The following is a 13191-nucleotide window of genomic DNA, read 5'->3' on the forward strand; positions in this document are numbered from 1 at the left end:
ATAGCCGGTCGGGGTGGCCGAGCGGTTCTAGGCGCTACAGTCTGGCACCGCGCGACCGCTACGGTCGCAGGTTCGAATCCTGCCTCGGGCATGGATGTGTGTGATGTCCTTAGGTTAGTTAGGTTTAAGTAGTTCTAAGTTATAGGGGACTGATGGCCTCAGAAGTTAAGTCCCATAGTGCCCAGAGCCATTTGAACCAAAACATATGATACTTGTTTGTGGGAAATTGTTTCGAAGTTTTACTGTGTAACTTCACTTACAGCGAGCCTAGCGACCAACAATAATACGAGAACTGTTGTGAGCGTCACACATATGATCACCAAAGATATTACAACAGCAATCCGATATTTCACAGATATGCTATGCTTACTGTCGAACTCGTATCTTAGATTTCTGTGCGCATATATTAAAAATGCATGCAAATCTTTTCCTAAGTATTATTCTGTCATTTAAAAGAAGCTATTACGTATAGAATATTGCAATTTACCTGTAATTTTCAGCTACTTAGAGATGTACAAATGGCAATGGTTTTAGTATCTTGCATCGCTATTAACATAATAATAACATAAATAATACCTCATCATTATTTTATATGTTTGTAAATACACATTTACATTTCCACTCTTGCCAAATTTCTCTTACATTGTCACTGTGTACATTATGGAAAATGTACGAACAAGAAACGAGGCCGGCCGGTGTGGCCGAGCGGTTCTAGACGCTTCAGTCTGGAACCGCGCGACCGCTACGGTCGCAGGTTCGAATCCTGCCCCGGACATGGATGTGTGTGATGTCCTTAGGTTAGTTAGGTTTAAGTAGTTCTAAGTTCTAGGGGACTGATGACCTCAGATGTTAAGTCCCATAGTGCTCAGAGCCATTTGAACCAATTGAGCCAAGAAACGAGAACTGATATGACATAAATTACTAAATCTCTAAATTTTGCGTGCCGTTAAGAGCAACGACGCCTTTCTTCAACGAGTTTCGTTTGCCATCGTCCTCTTCTTTCAGATCAACATGTATACCATACACCCTCTGTACAGCTGATATTACACGTTCCGTCATAGCTGCATTTTATGTAAACATTTAATTGGTGTGACAGAGGTCACATCACAGAGGTCACATTTCAATCTTGAGGTAACTCATTATTAAGCGACAATATCCGCTCCTCGTAGATAAGGAAAAAATGTCGCGGATCGTAGGAATGTTGTTAAGCAGCTGTTGTGCTGAACGACGGTTTCGCATCCCGGGGCAGCCCTATAGCGCAGCCACAAACGGGACATAAACATGGGAGATATGTTGAGGCGGCCGACACCGGCACGACCCATTAATGAGCCCATCCCTGCGTGGGCGAGCCGCGCTCTACCGCATCGCGCTGCCGGCGCCGCTTTAATTTCCCAGGACAGCGTAGCGGCCGTCTTTTAAATATTTGACCGTAAAGCTCCCACAGTTGTGTTCTAACTTAGAGACTTGTACGTACCAGACGGCAAGAAACGAAGCATTTACAGCCTCCTTGATTTAATGGCGACATCCCGTCGAAACAGAGCTAGGAACGAATCGAATATTGTGAATGGTTCATTTTGTTTTCTGCACTGTCATCCCCGCTCATCTTGCTTTCTTAAATCCACTGTAAAATTGTTCTAAATGTTTCATAATGTCTCGATATCGCCACAGACACTTCAGTAACTGGCATTGCGACGAATAAAAAGCAGAAATTCGTTTGTCCCGCTAAAACTCTGTTATTCACCTGCAACCCATATTTCCAGTTTATGAAACAGTGTGGAAACCATGTTGGTACTGAAGCTTCACAAAAAATTCTTTGCACAGTTCAAGGGGTGTCTTTAAACAGTCTGCTTTCCAGATTAATTAATGCACTGTAGTTTTTTCTACGAAATCCCTCACATTTTATGGAATTTTCTCTTTGCCTGAAGGTGATGAGTAGGAAATTCGTTGAAACATTGCTTCAGGGTGACGCTGTTAATGGAGTCACGATCCGAAAAGAAGCTATCAGTGCTGTTCGCCGAGCAACACTGCAATTTTATACCACATGCGTGTTCCGAAAATTTCAATCTTTAATTGTAGCTGTACAAAGAAAACAGAAATACGCGCGAAGGATGGTTTTGCTTTTCGTGTAATTATTCGAAAGATACTGAAAATTTCCTGTTTTGTGTCCTTGGTTTTCTTAACATTGAATTTAGAATAGATGATATGTGTATATGTGACGGAGGGGAATATTGTACAATATACCCAGGAAAACAAATTACTCAAGCATAGCTACGTCCTGTAGCATCACAGCAAACGAACATTAGGTGTCGACATGACTCCGCTCTTCTACGTACTCCTCACAACGATCCTAAGAGAGCCGCTGCATTGGTTAAACTGTGGTAACAGCTGACTTTTAAAAGTGGTTTGGCTTGTGAGAGATCTTCCATCAACATGATGTCTTCAACGAGTCCACAACTGTTTGATTCATTTATCCATCTCAAAACAGATGTTCTGCCTCACGTTGATGGTTCTTGTTGCTTACTTTCCTCTGCGCTTATAATTTATTTTGCTTGAAGGATTTAACGGCGCGACGACAGCGATGTCATTACAGGCCATTAGTTAGTATTTGGCATGCATAATGTAATGGGTCGGCACACTCGGCAAGGAAACTACCTCATCTTTTATTTGATGTGTGATGCGTCTGTCATGAAAAATGTCTTTATTTGGCAGCTATATTGTGCAGAAGGCTAATTGCATCAGTTCCTGATTACACGACAGGAAAGAAACTAGAATCTCTTCGGTCTGAACCATATGCCGTTGAGAAGTCTTGTGATTATGGAACGTTAGCAAATGCCGACAACTGGTGATACTCCCTGAAAGAAGACCGTACGTTCATGAAAGCCCAAGCATTTCTCCCTTAATAGGTCTAATAATGGAGGAGGGTAGTTATTTGTTACATTACGGTTGATTTTGGATAAGAGTATTTCCATATGCTAGGAACGTGGACCACGGTGTATAATCTGTATTAGCATTGCTGTCGTGATTTTTTGTAAGTGTATCGAACTCTCTGATTCTGTAATCAGTTCCAGTAGTACATAAACCCAGATACCCAAATTCTCAGAGAAATTTTCTGCAACTAAGGAGCCATTAATAGGTATGTTTTTAACATTGTCTCATGTAATTGCTTAACGCGCATTTGTGAATTAATAACCAAGTAGCCGCAATTTCCATGAACCAGTCGCAAATATCTATTGACACCGCAGACCATCGCCACAGTGAAATTTCAAAAAGCAGTTTAATACTAGAGTTTGCAATAGCAATAAGCATGTACGTGAGACATCTCCCCAAATTAGAATCCTACAACTGCGAACAGATGACAGATAAGAGGGTGCATGATGAAGAGTCGAGCAGTACTGTTAGGGCGATAACTGGCCAGTTTGGTATAGAAATGATTGGATAACTCAACTGAAAATCGTTGGTGGAAAGACAGCATCATTCTTCGCTAAACGCAGAATTTAGAGATCTACTAATTTCGTTCTATCAATTCTCGTATCATGTTAGGACATTTTCCACACTGTGTACAGTGACAAGGTAAGAGATATTTGCATGTATGCAACCATAACGCACATTTATTAGCATATAACATAACTAACAAGTGTTATTTACATTATTATTGTGTTATCACCGACGCAAAATACTAAATACATTGCCATTTGTACATCTTTATTAGCTGAAAATTATAAGTCAGTTCCAGTTCTCCCCAGGTAATAGATACATTTAAAAGAAGAAGATAAAAAATTACTCAGAAAACTATTGGTATGTATTTTTAAATAAATGCGTACAGAAAGATAGCAGATATGTTCGGTCGACTTAGCACTTTTTCTTCGTAGATGGAAACGGAAACGAGCAGCTGGCGGCGTACGTACACACACACAAACGCATACACACACACACACACACACACAAACGCATACACACACACACACACACACACACACACACACACACACACACACACACACACACACATACATACATACATACATACATAGAATTAATCTTCACCTTCCACGAGCGAATGAGCGAAGAATAACTGCGGTTGTTTACAGTGAATAACGTTGCAGTAGTTTGTCTCACGGCCATCAACCAAATATGCGATTCGTTCTCAAAAGTGTGCCATCGTGATCACGGTGTTAAATGGTTTGCCACGAAAATACAGTGTTAGCTCAGATCTGCACAGGCAACTTATCAGAGAAGTTTCGTACAAGCTGCGTGAGAATCGCTTTCCAGCTGCTGAGGTACGGCGACGCATGGTATGTTTGCGAAAGTGCGAAACATGCTATGTTTGCGTTCTCAGATAAATTTCGTGGTAACTGATTTGCAGCCACGCGTTGCCAGAGCCGTATTTTAGGTTGCTCGTTGCTATTTCGCAGCTTCTTTGCGATTCGAAAGCTTCCCCTTTCTAGATTCACTCTTTTCTTCAAGTCTAAAGGCTCTTCTTCGCTAGTTTTACATTTCATTTATTTATTCTGTCTGTTTTTCATTGAGACTATTCGATAAAAAATAATAGGCATTAAAAACACAACTTTTTCATTTGAAAGACAATTATAGTTTCACTAAGAACACCAGTAGATTTAAAACTAAAAATCAAAAGACAATTTAGCTACTGACTGTTAGGCAATACATATATCATAGTTACAAAATCGACGTCAGAGAACAAGCAGAAGTTAGGCACTACCGCTAGATGTTTCCCATTTAGAACAACAGGAGAAGAGACGAATATCGTCATAGATACTGAAACCAGAAACTCGTTTTCAATAACATTTCTCAAAGTACTCCGGGTATATTTCATACGAAGAGCAATTTCGCTGCATTGTTGATAAAACGTATGTTCCGAAATTGGAAAATTGGCTCTCAGAAGCGTTCGTACTATTAGTATGTCAAATAAAGAGACTATTGCGAAAAAGTAATCATTACTAACGCAAGACAACTTCTAACAAATACCTTAGGTTTGGTAACAAGACTGTGTGATCTAAATGGTAACGCAGTTATTTATGTGAAGCATAGTTTCCCAATGCGAAAAGTGATATTAACGAATTGAAGGCCATTGTCTCCGTGTTTTCATTTCGCCTTCAGTACGTTTCTTCAGATGCGCTGCACCATATTCCAACGCCATCATCAGTACATAGTTTACCAAAGAGAACGAGATAATGAAGCACTTTCATAAAGTCACATTTTTGTAGAAATATAGTTAAACAACATTTCCTGCTGTTTGGATGAAGTCTTCAATAAGTTCAAGTAGCTAGTTCTAGGTCAGTCGGTCACCTATGATGTACGGAGTTCAGTCCTTCATCAGATGCCAAATACAGCGTGTGGGGAAAGAAACAAGCCGTCACGTGTTACACAATCAGGTGCGAGAGGCGTTCCGGAATGCAGCACGTGGAAACGACGCTCGGAGCTAAATGGTTGAGAGGTGCACAGCTGGCGAAAGGTGTCCGCAGTGTTAACGGCGAAGGCGGCTTTCACGACCCATCAGCCCAGCTATCACAGTTCAGCGCACGACTACCAGGCTAGGTAGCTGCCTTGGAAACCATTGCTGGAACCGCTGAGACCGAAACAGTTTCGGGTGATAGAAAAATAAACGGAAATGAATGATAAGAAACCATGTGCAATGTACATGCGAAGCATTTCCAGTGGAAGTTTGCTGTGTTTTTCACACAGTGCAACACTTATTTCAGTTAGTGATAATGCAGGAGAGATTCTGCACAGGATTGACCCAAAAACTGACTCCAGATTCTTGATAAGGCGCGCGTCATATACCTAGCCGGAAGGGGGAAGGTCACAGTTTGAAGTCTTTTGCATGGGGGTTGGGTTGTTTAGGGAAGGAGACCAGACAGCGAGGTCATCTTTCTCATCGGATTAGGGAAGGACGGGGAAGGAAGTCGGCCGTGCCCTTTGAAAGGAACCATCCCGTCATTTGCCTGGAGCGATTTAGGGAAATCACGGAAAACCTAAATCAGGATGGCCGGAAGCGGGATTGAACCGTCGTCCTCCCGAATGCGAGTCCAGTGTCTAACCACTGCGCCACCCCGCTCGGTTTCTTCTGCATGACGATGATGTTAGAAACGGAGCAATGTCATATGTGGAAGGGGTTATTAGAGAAGGAATAGTCAGTGGCTTTACTCATCATGCGCCTGTGGTGATCGAGAGGAATCAGGGACAACCTAAAGCTGAATGAAAAGACAAGATTTTTAACCGCACTCCTTTCGAATAATACGAAGGCGCACAACGGACTGAGAACGAATTCGATTTTATCTTTCCAGAGGAACCATCACCCCATTCCTCTTACCGATTGTAGGGAAACCACATAGATCCTAAACCAGGCTGACCGGACGAGGATTTGAACCGCGAGAGCGATACGAATGTGCTAACTCTCATCCCCTTCGCTCAGTTTTCGAATATGAGTGCTGTAGTTTAGCCATCTCACTCTTCTATCCTGACCAAAGGCTGAAGTCCATCTTCGTATTCGCCAAACAACAGCTGAACACAGATAGGGAGACAAAAATGTTAACTGGCCCGCTGGCACCTTAACAGTCAAAGCCCTCGACAGGGATGCACATGATCACATAAACAATGGCCGCTGTCCGTCCTATGTCACCTGCATGTTTGTAGTGGCAAGAATGAGGAAGAGTGTCTACCATTTATAAACGTGACCAGTTGATATCAGATGATCCATATCTCCTCTAAAGAAATAACATTCTCTTATTAATCGCTGGATCATGTTGCGTGGCCACCACAACATCTGCGCCGCGATAGCGCATGCTTACTTGTGGTAATAAGTTCGTAGAGGGAAACCCGGCAGTACATATTCGATTCGGCCAATATACGCAAGAATTTGACAACAGAAACCTGTTGTTAGAGCTCTGACGTCATTTTTGTTGTAAATTATGCTTAGTGGTGATCAATACTCTAGCAACAGAAGCTCGAGCTCCTTCAAACTTCCATCCTGACAGGATTTTCCACTTTGTCTCACCCATATGTTGTCAAATCTCGGATGAATACACAATAAATCATCTGTTACACTCCTGGAAAGCTTCCTCCTCTACAATAACAAACGCTAGTGTAGAGCACCTATAATCAGTGTTCCAACCAACAAAAAGAAACATTTTTGTTTCCACTAAATACAATCTATGTACCACAAGATGTAAACAACCTATTCCAACAAGGATTTTACGCGCTTACTTTATTCTTCGGTGAAATCGTAATAGATTAATACATATTTTTACCCATGAATTCCACAGGTTCCTAAACGTGCCGGAGTGAAGTCACTGGGGCAATGTCTTAAAATTCTACAATCATGACTCGAAAGTGATATCCTAAATCTAAGTTCGCCTCCCAGCGTCGTTTCTAGAAAGGTAACCACAGCCATAGTTAAAATTATGCAAAAATGTCTGATGTCAATGAAGACCAAAAAGTCGTATGTGCATTAGACTGATTATTTTCCTACACGCCTGGTAAGCAGTTTCTTATCCTCAGGCTTCAGAGGCACCACATGATAACTTACTGAGAACGGAAAGTTGGAAGTGAGCAAAAACGCGTATCCATAAGCTGAAACTTTTAAGGAATTTCCACTCTCACTTATTCTCCTAAAACATCAGCTGCGACACATTCTTCCTCAGGAACATTAATTCATCCTTCTACGTAGGAAACTTTACTGGCACTTATGACGTGTGGCCTATAAACCTTATACAACTGTCCATGAACTTTATAAAAGTACTGTCGATTGTTCTTGACAGAAAAAGCACTACAACACGACCTGTCAAAGCACTCATTGTCAATCAGTCAGGCACGGCGACAATCATGTATCTGATGGCGGCCGAAAAGCCGACAGCTCGCCATTACCTCACAGTGAATCACAATCCCGCACCTAGTCACAATCGGCGACAGCCCCCAAACGAATCTTACTTCACAAGACACTTCTCCCTGATACATTCATATGCTACGCCTGAGAAAGAAGCTAGGACGAGGATGGAGACGGAGACACGCCGCGCGAGCAGTATATACTGAAGGCTCTAGTTATGCCTAAATAGGAAGTTACAGCGACATGGTGTTGTTACAGGTAGCGAATTTTATGCGATTCTCATGAAAAAAAAGAGCGTAGACTCTTCCAAGGAAACAGCGAATTGTTTATATTTAAAAGGCTAATACTAGTGTGAAATAAATGCTAATAGAAAAATTGATAGGTAATCGAATACTATTAAACATACATTAAAGTTACTTGCATTAAGAAAATAGAGAAACATTGTCAAGAGAGGTGCTAAATAAATGTTTGTGTCAAAAAATACCAGACTACACAAATGTGGATCTGAAGAAAATAAAAAAAATGCTTCGGCTACAAAGAAACGTATCTATAGGATTACTGCTTTCATGATCAGAATCGGTTGCTTTTCTAGTATTTAAGCGACATTTAACATTTTTTTCTCTATTAAAAAAATTGGTTCAAATGCTCCGAATCAACTGCTTCCGATATAAATTAGCTAACTTGTGCAAAACGTCGAAAATATTAACCCTCATACCAAAACACAGTTAAACAGTCAGCTTCATTACGATTCTCCAGTTTAATTATCTAAAAACTGTTCCTAGACTACGAGTTACCAGCCGCATAATGTGAGACGACTAAAATCGTCATACCCAAGTGTTGCAGACAAGCCAAACCATCTAATTTCGATGTGCAATAAGGACACGAATAACGACACATGTAGCAACAGAAAATATTAAAATCGAAAGTACTGAAAAATTATTTGCCATTTCCAAATTCGTTAGAAAATGACATTTTGCCCATATTCAATGCAAGGACAAATAAATTTAAATTTCAAGAAAGGTTAGTCATATAGGAAATACTTATTCTTGTATTAACACAGGATCAATGACGACGAATCGTCCGACATAAAGAAGCCATAATAAGACAAGTCTCTCTTAGCAGATAACTAGGCTCCTGATACATGCCGTTTCCGTTTGTATCTATCTCACATTCAACGTTCGCAGCGTCGCATAATGGTACAAAATTTGGAACAGGAAGGGTCTACTTGAGGAGTATATATTTGCTCAAGATCTACAATATTCCGTATAGGAATTATTCCACACTGTGCCTGTAAGAGCGTGAACAACGTTATGGAGAACTATGGAAAACAAAAACCAGAATGACTTGTGATTGGTAGACGATTTGCGGCCTACCCGACTACAGACTGATATCTTAGAGTTGCTTCCTGATTCTCCGTCGCCAGGAACGTGAGACTCATTAAACATGCCGGCAGACTTCAGCGAACAAGTCACATCCCTTCTAACAAGCTCGAGCGAATTTCTTATCTCCAGCGGGTCATCAGTTATCTTCCTACGCACCTCTTCGACCGGCGACAAACTTTATGCTTCTGGAATCCTCCGCGACGACAGCAGCAACAGCTCGCGACGGCGTGATATGTAAATTAAACACAGGCGCGCTCCACTGCCCAGCCTTCCGCATTTTCCGCTGTTATTCTTCGCCAATCTGGCGATCTCGTTCAAGGCTTCAGACATCGGTCGAGCTGACGTTCGGGCAAAATCTTTCCATAGAACTCATACTGATTTCTGCCGGGTGTTATACAGAAATCGGTGCTCTTTACATTTATAAAGTTTTGTTTCTGTTCCATTCATGCTTGGGTTATGGGAAAAAATTCTACTTGTATGCTTCTATACGGCTTGTATTTTATTTTACCAGTCTCTACAGAAGTAACATGTAGAAAACTGAGGAATTTTCGTAGATTACATCCTAAAAAAAGCGAGATGGTGTAGCAGGTTCAACACAGAAAACAGGAATATTTGTAGAGGATCTTATAAGCAAGACTACCTTATCCCTCTGGTACATTCACGTTTGGCATAGACGACATAGAAAGCCCTTTTTAAGTGTAATTGCATGTATAGGACTAAAATAACAGTGCGTTGATTGATGTTAACTCTGATCATGTACACATATCCTGTCCACAGACTCGTTCGACATCACTTCGATAAAATTATCTTTCAAATGTTCGGTGGAACGTGTATCTAACTAACTAACCGACTTTCTCTCTCCTATAGTGCATCTCTCTTTCCTTTCTTTTCTTCCGTTCCTAAACGTCAAATACCAGTATTAAATTTTGCAAAAAGGAAATACTGAAGCCACAAGTTGAGTAAAACAAAAACGTAGTTATACGTCAACGTCCAAGACCAAGCAGTATCAAACATCACAATAACTGAGTAAGAAACCAATCACAAGAAATGTAAGAAACCAAAAATTGAAATAGCTAATGTATAGAGATGTTATAAAATGTAGACTGGCTGTGGCGAGAAAAGTGTTTCTGAAGAAGAGAAATTTGTTAAGATCGAGTATAGATTTAAGTAGCAGGAAGTTTTTTCTGATAGTCTTTGTAAGGAGTGTAGCGATGTATGGAAGTGAAACATGGACGATTAACAGTGTAGACCAAAAGATAATTGAACCTTTCGAAATGTGGTGCTACAGAATAACGCTGAAGATTAGGTGCGTGGACCACGTAACTAATGAGGAGGCGCTGAACAGAATTGGGGAGAAGAGGAATTTGTGGCACAACTTGACTAGAAGAAGGGATCGGTTGACAGGACACGTTCTGAGGCATCGAGGGATCACCAGTTTAGTATAAGAGGGAAGTGTGGAGGGTAAAAATCGTAGAGGGAGACCAAGAGATGAATACACTAAGCAGATTCAGAAGGATGTAGGTTGCAGTAGTTATCTACATCTACATCTACATTTATACTCCGCAAGCCACCCAATGTTGTGTGGCGGAAGGCACTTTACGTGCCACTGTCATTACCTCCCTTTCCTGTTCCAGTCGTGTATGGTTCGCGGGAAGAACGACTGCCGGAAAGCCTCCATGCGCGCTCGGATCTCTCTAATTTTACATTCGTGATCTCCTCGGGAGGTTTCCATCTGCTTGGCCATACACATACACCATCTCGGCTTGCTGCCGACATGAACACCGGACCATTCTGCTGCTTACAGTACGCTGCCTCAATCACACAGCCTGCAACGCACAAGGAACACACGATACGTGGTCAGAGCAAAAAAATGGTTCAAATTGCTCTGAGCACTATGGGACTTAACATCTGTGGCCATCAGTCCCCTAGAACTTAGAACTACTTAAACCTAACTAACCTAAGGACATCACACACATCCATGCCCGAGGCAGGATTCGAACCTGCGACCGTAGCAGTCGGGCGGTTCCGGACTGAGCGCCTAGTGGTCAGAGCAACTTTTATTCCTAAGCGCCATCTATCGTGGCAAAGATGCATTACCGGACAAATCTACATAGGACCTTATTTCCTCCATTTAGTCAGGAATCCGTCCCTGCAGTTTGCCGGTTTTATTAATGTTCACCCTGTATATAACTCTACTGATGTACTGTACCTAAAAACTCACTTTTTCAGTGGCCAAGTGAAAAACGGTTTGTACTACTAAAGTAAAAAACCCTGTGTCGTTTGTGAACGGCTTATGAACTGTGAAGTCAATTTTTGACAAGATCCCAGGAAGACTGGAGTTTTAATTTCCGGTCAACGTCTATGCCAGTAAAGAACGAGCGGTTACACATTTGGTTAATGAACCATCTCGGAATTGTACCGCAGCAGTTCGGAGAAAAGCTAAATGACAATATGAATTTATGAAAGTGTTTCATCGATTCGTTCTCTTTGGTAACTTGTGTATTTTAGACGGCATTAGAAGACGATGCTTACGTCTATAGATATGTATCAAAGGCGAAGTGAAGAAGACACAGTTAGACTGGCCTTTAATCAGTCAGTACACTTCCTGGCATTAGGCAGTGCCACTCGCAACGGGTGCGAGTTTACAGTATAGTTACCGAACTAAGTTATTCATACAATATATCTTGCATTAAAAAGCACTCCGTCTTCAGGCCATAAGTGGCCCATCGGGGCCATCCGACCGCCGTGTCATCCTCAGCTAAGGATGCGGGTAGGAGGGACGTGTGGTGAGCGCACTTCTCTCCCGGTCGTTACGATGGTTTTCTTTGACCCGAGCCGCTACTATTCGGTCGAGTAGCTTCGTCAGTTGGCATCACGAGGCTGAGTGCACCCCGAAAAATGGCAACAGCGCATGGCGACCCGGATGGTTACGCATCCAAGTGCCGGCCACGCCCGACAGCGCTTAACTTCGGTGATCTGACGGGAACCGGTGCATCCACTGCGGCAAGGTCGTTGCCCATATATTGCATTAGTAATGATTATTTTTGGAAAACAATTACATCATATACCGTAATATCTTGCAATAGCTATCAAACCTTCCCAGAGAGCCATTTTTGCAATTCCAGAATGAGTACTTTACTGTAGTTGCAGGGAAGTTTCTCGTCAGATGAGTACGTACACCGTAAATGGAAACAAATGATTTCAAAACGGGTTTCAGGCGTAATAAAAAATAATGATATACGTATGTTTCATTCTTTTCTTGTTGGAAATATCTAGCGACAGTGTTAAAAATCTTTCTGTTCTTTCGTTACGAATGGAAATGGAAATGCCGTGTGGCTAGGGCCTCCCGTCGAGTAGACCGTTAGCCTGGTGCGAATTTTTCGGGTTGATGCCACTTCGGCGACTTGCGTGTCGATGGGGATGAGGTGATGGTGATAAGGACAACACAACACCCAGTCCCTGAGCGGAGAAAATCTCCGACCCAGCCGGGAATCGAAGCCGGGCCGTTAGGTATGACATTCCGTCGCGCTGACTACTCAACTACGAGGGGGCGGACTCGCTACGGATTATTTATACGGAATAATTACTATCGCATCTTCAGACGCAAATTTCTTTCAAGGTGATACGAAAGGTTTTGTTACATTGACAAGCAAGCCGATGGCAACATAATGTACAACAACCCTTCTGCCTCCATTGTAAATCACGCATAAGGACCATGAAAATTAAAGAGATTACGTCTACTACGGAAGATTACAAACAATCGTTTTTCCTTTTACCATTACTGAATTAGCTGGCACAGGGACTGGTTAATGGTGGTAAAAAGTACCCACCGCCACGCGCTGTACAATGGTTTGCAAACTGTATAGACACACCGGGACGGTGTCTTGTGGAGCACCGTATCTTCTGAACCGTAGTTTCTGCTTGTAGGGACTAAGCAGGATTCTAACACTCCTGTCCGATTTAGACAAT

The 13191-nt window shown here is 42.0% G+C and overlaps 1 pseudogene; it reads right to left on the reverse strand.

The window, feature by feature from the left end:
- Nucleotides 1-12121: 12121 nt before the first annotated feature.
- LOC126471727 (5S ribosomal RNA) lies at nucleotides 12122-12239 on the reverse strand (annotated as a pseudogene).
- Between the last annotated feature and the right edge of the window lie 952 nt (nucleotides 12240-13191).

This window comes from Schistocerca serialis, chromosome 3 (assembly GCF_023864345.2).
Source record: "Schistocerca serialis cubense isolate TAMUIC-IGC-003099 chromosome 3, iqSchSeri2.2, whole genome shotgun sequence".
Lineage (NCBI taxonomy): Eukaryota > Metazoa > Arthropoda > Insecta > Orthoptera > Acrididae > Schistocerca > Schistocerca serialis.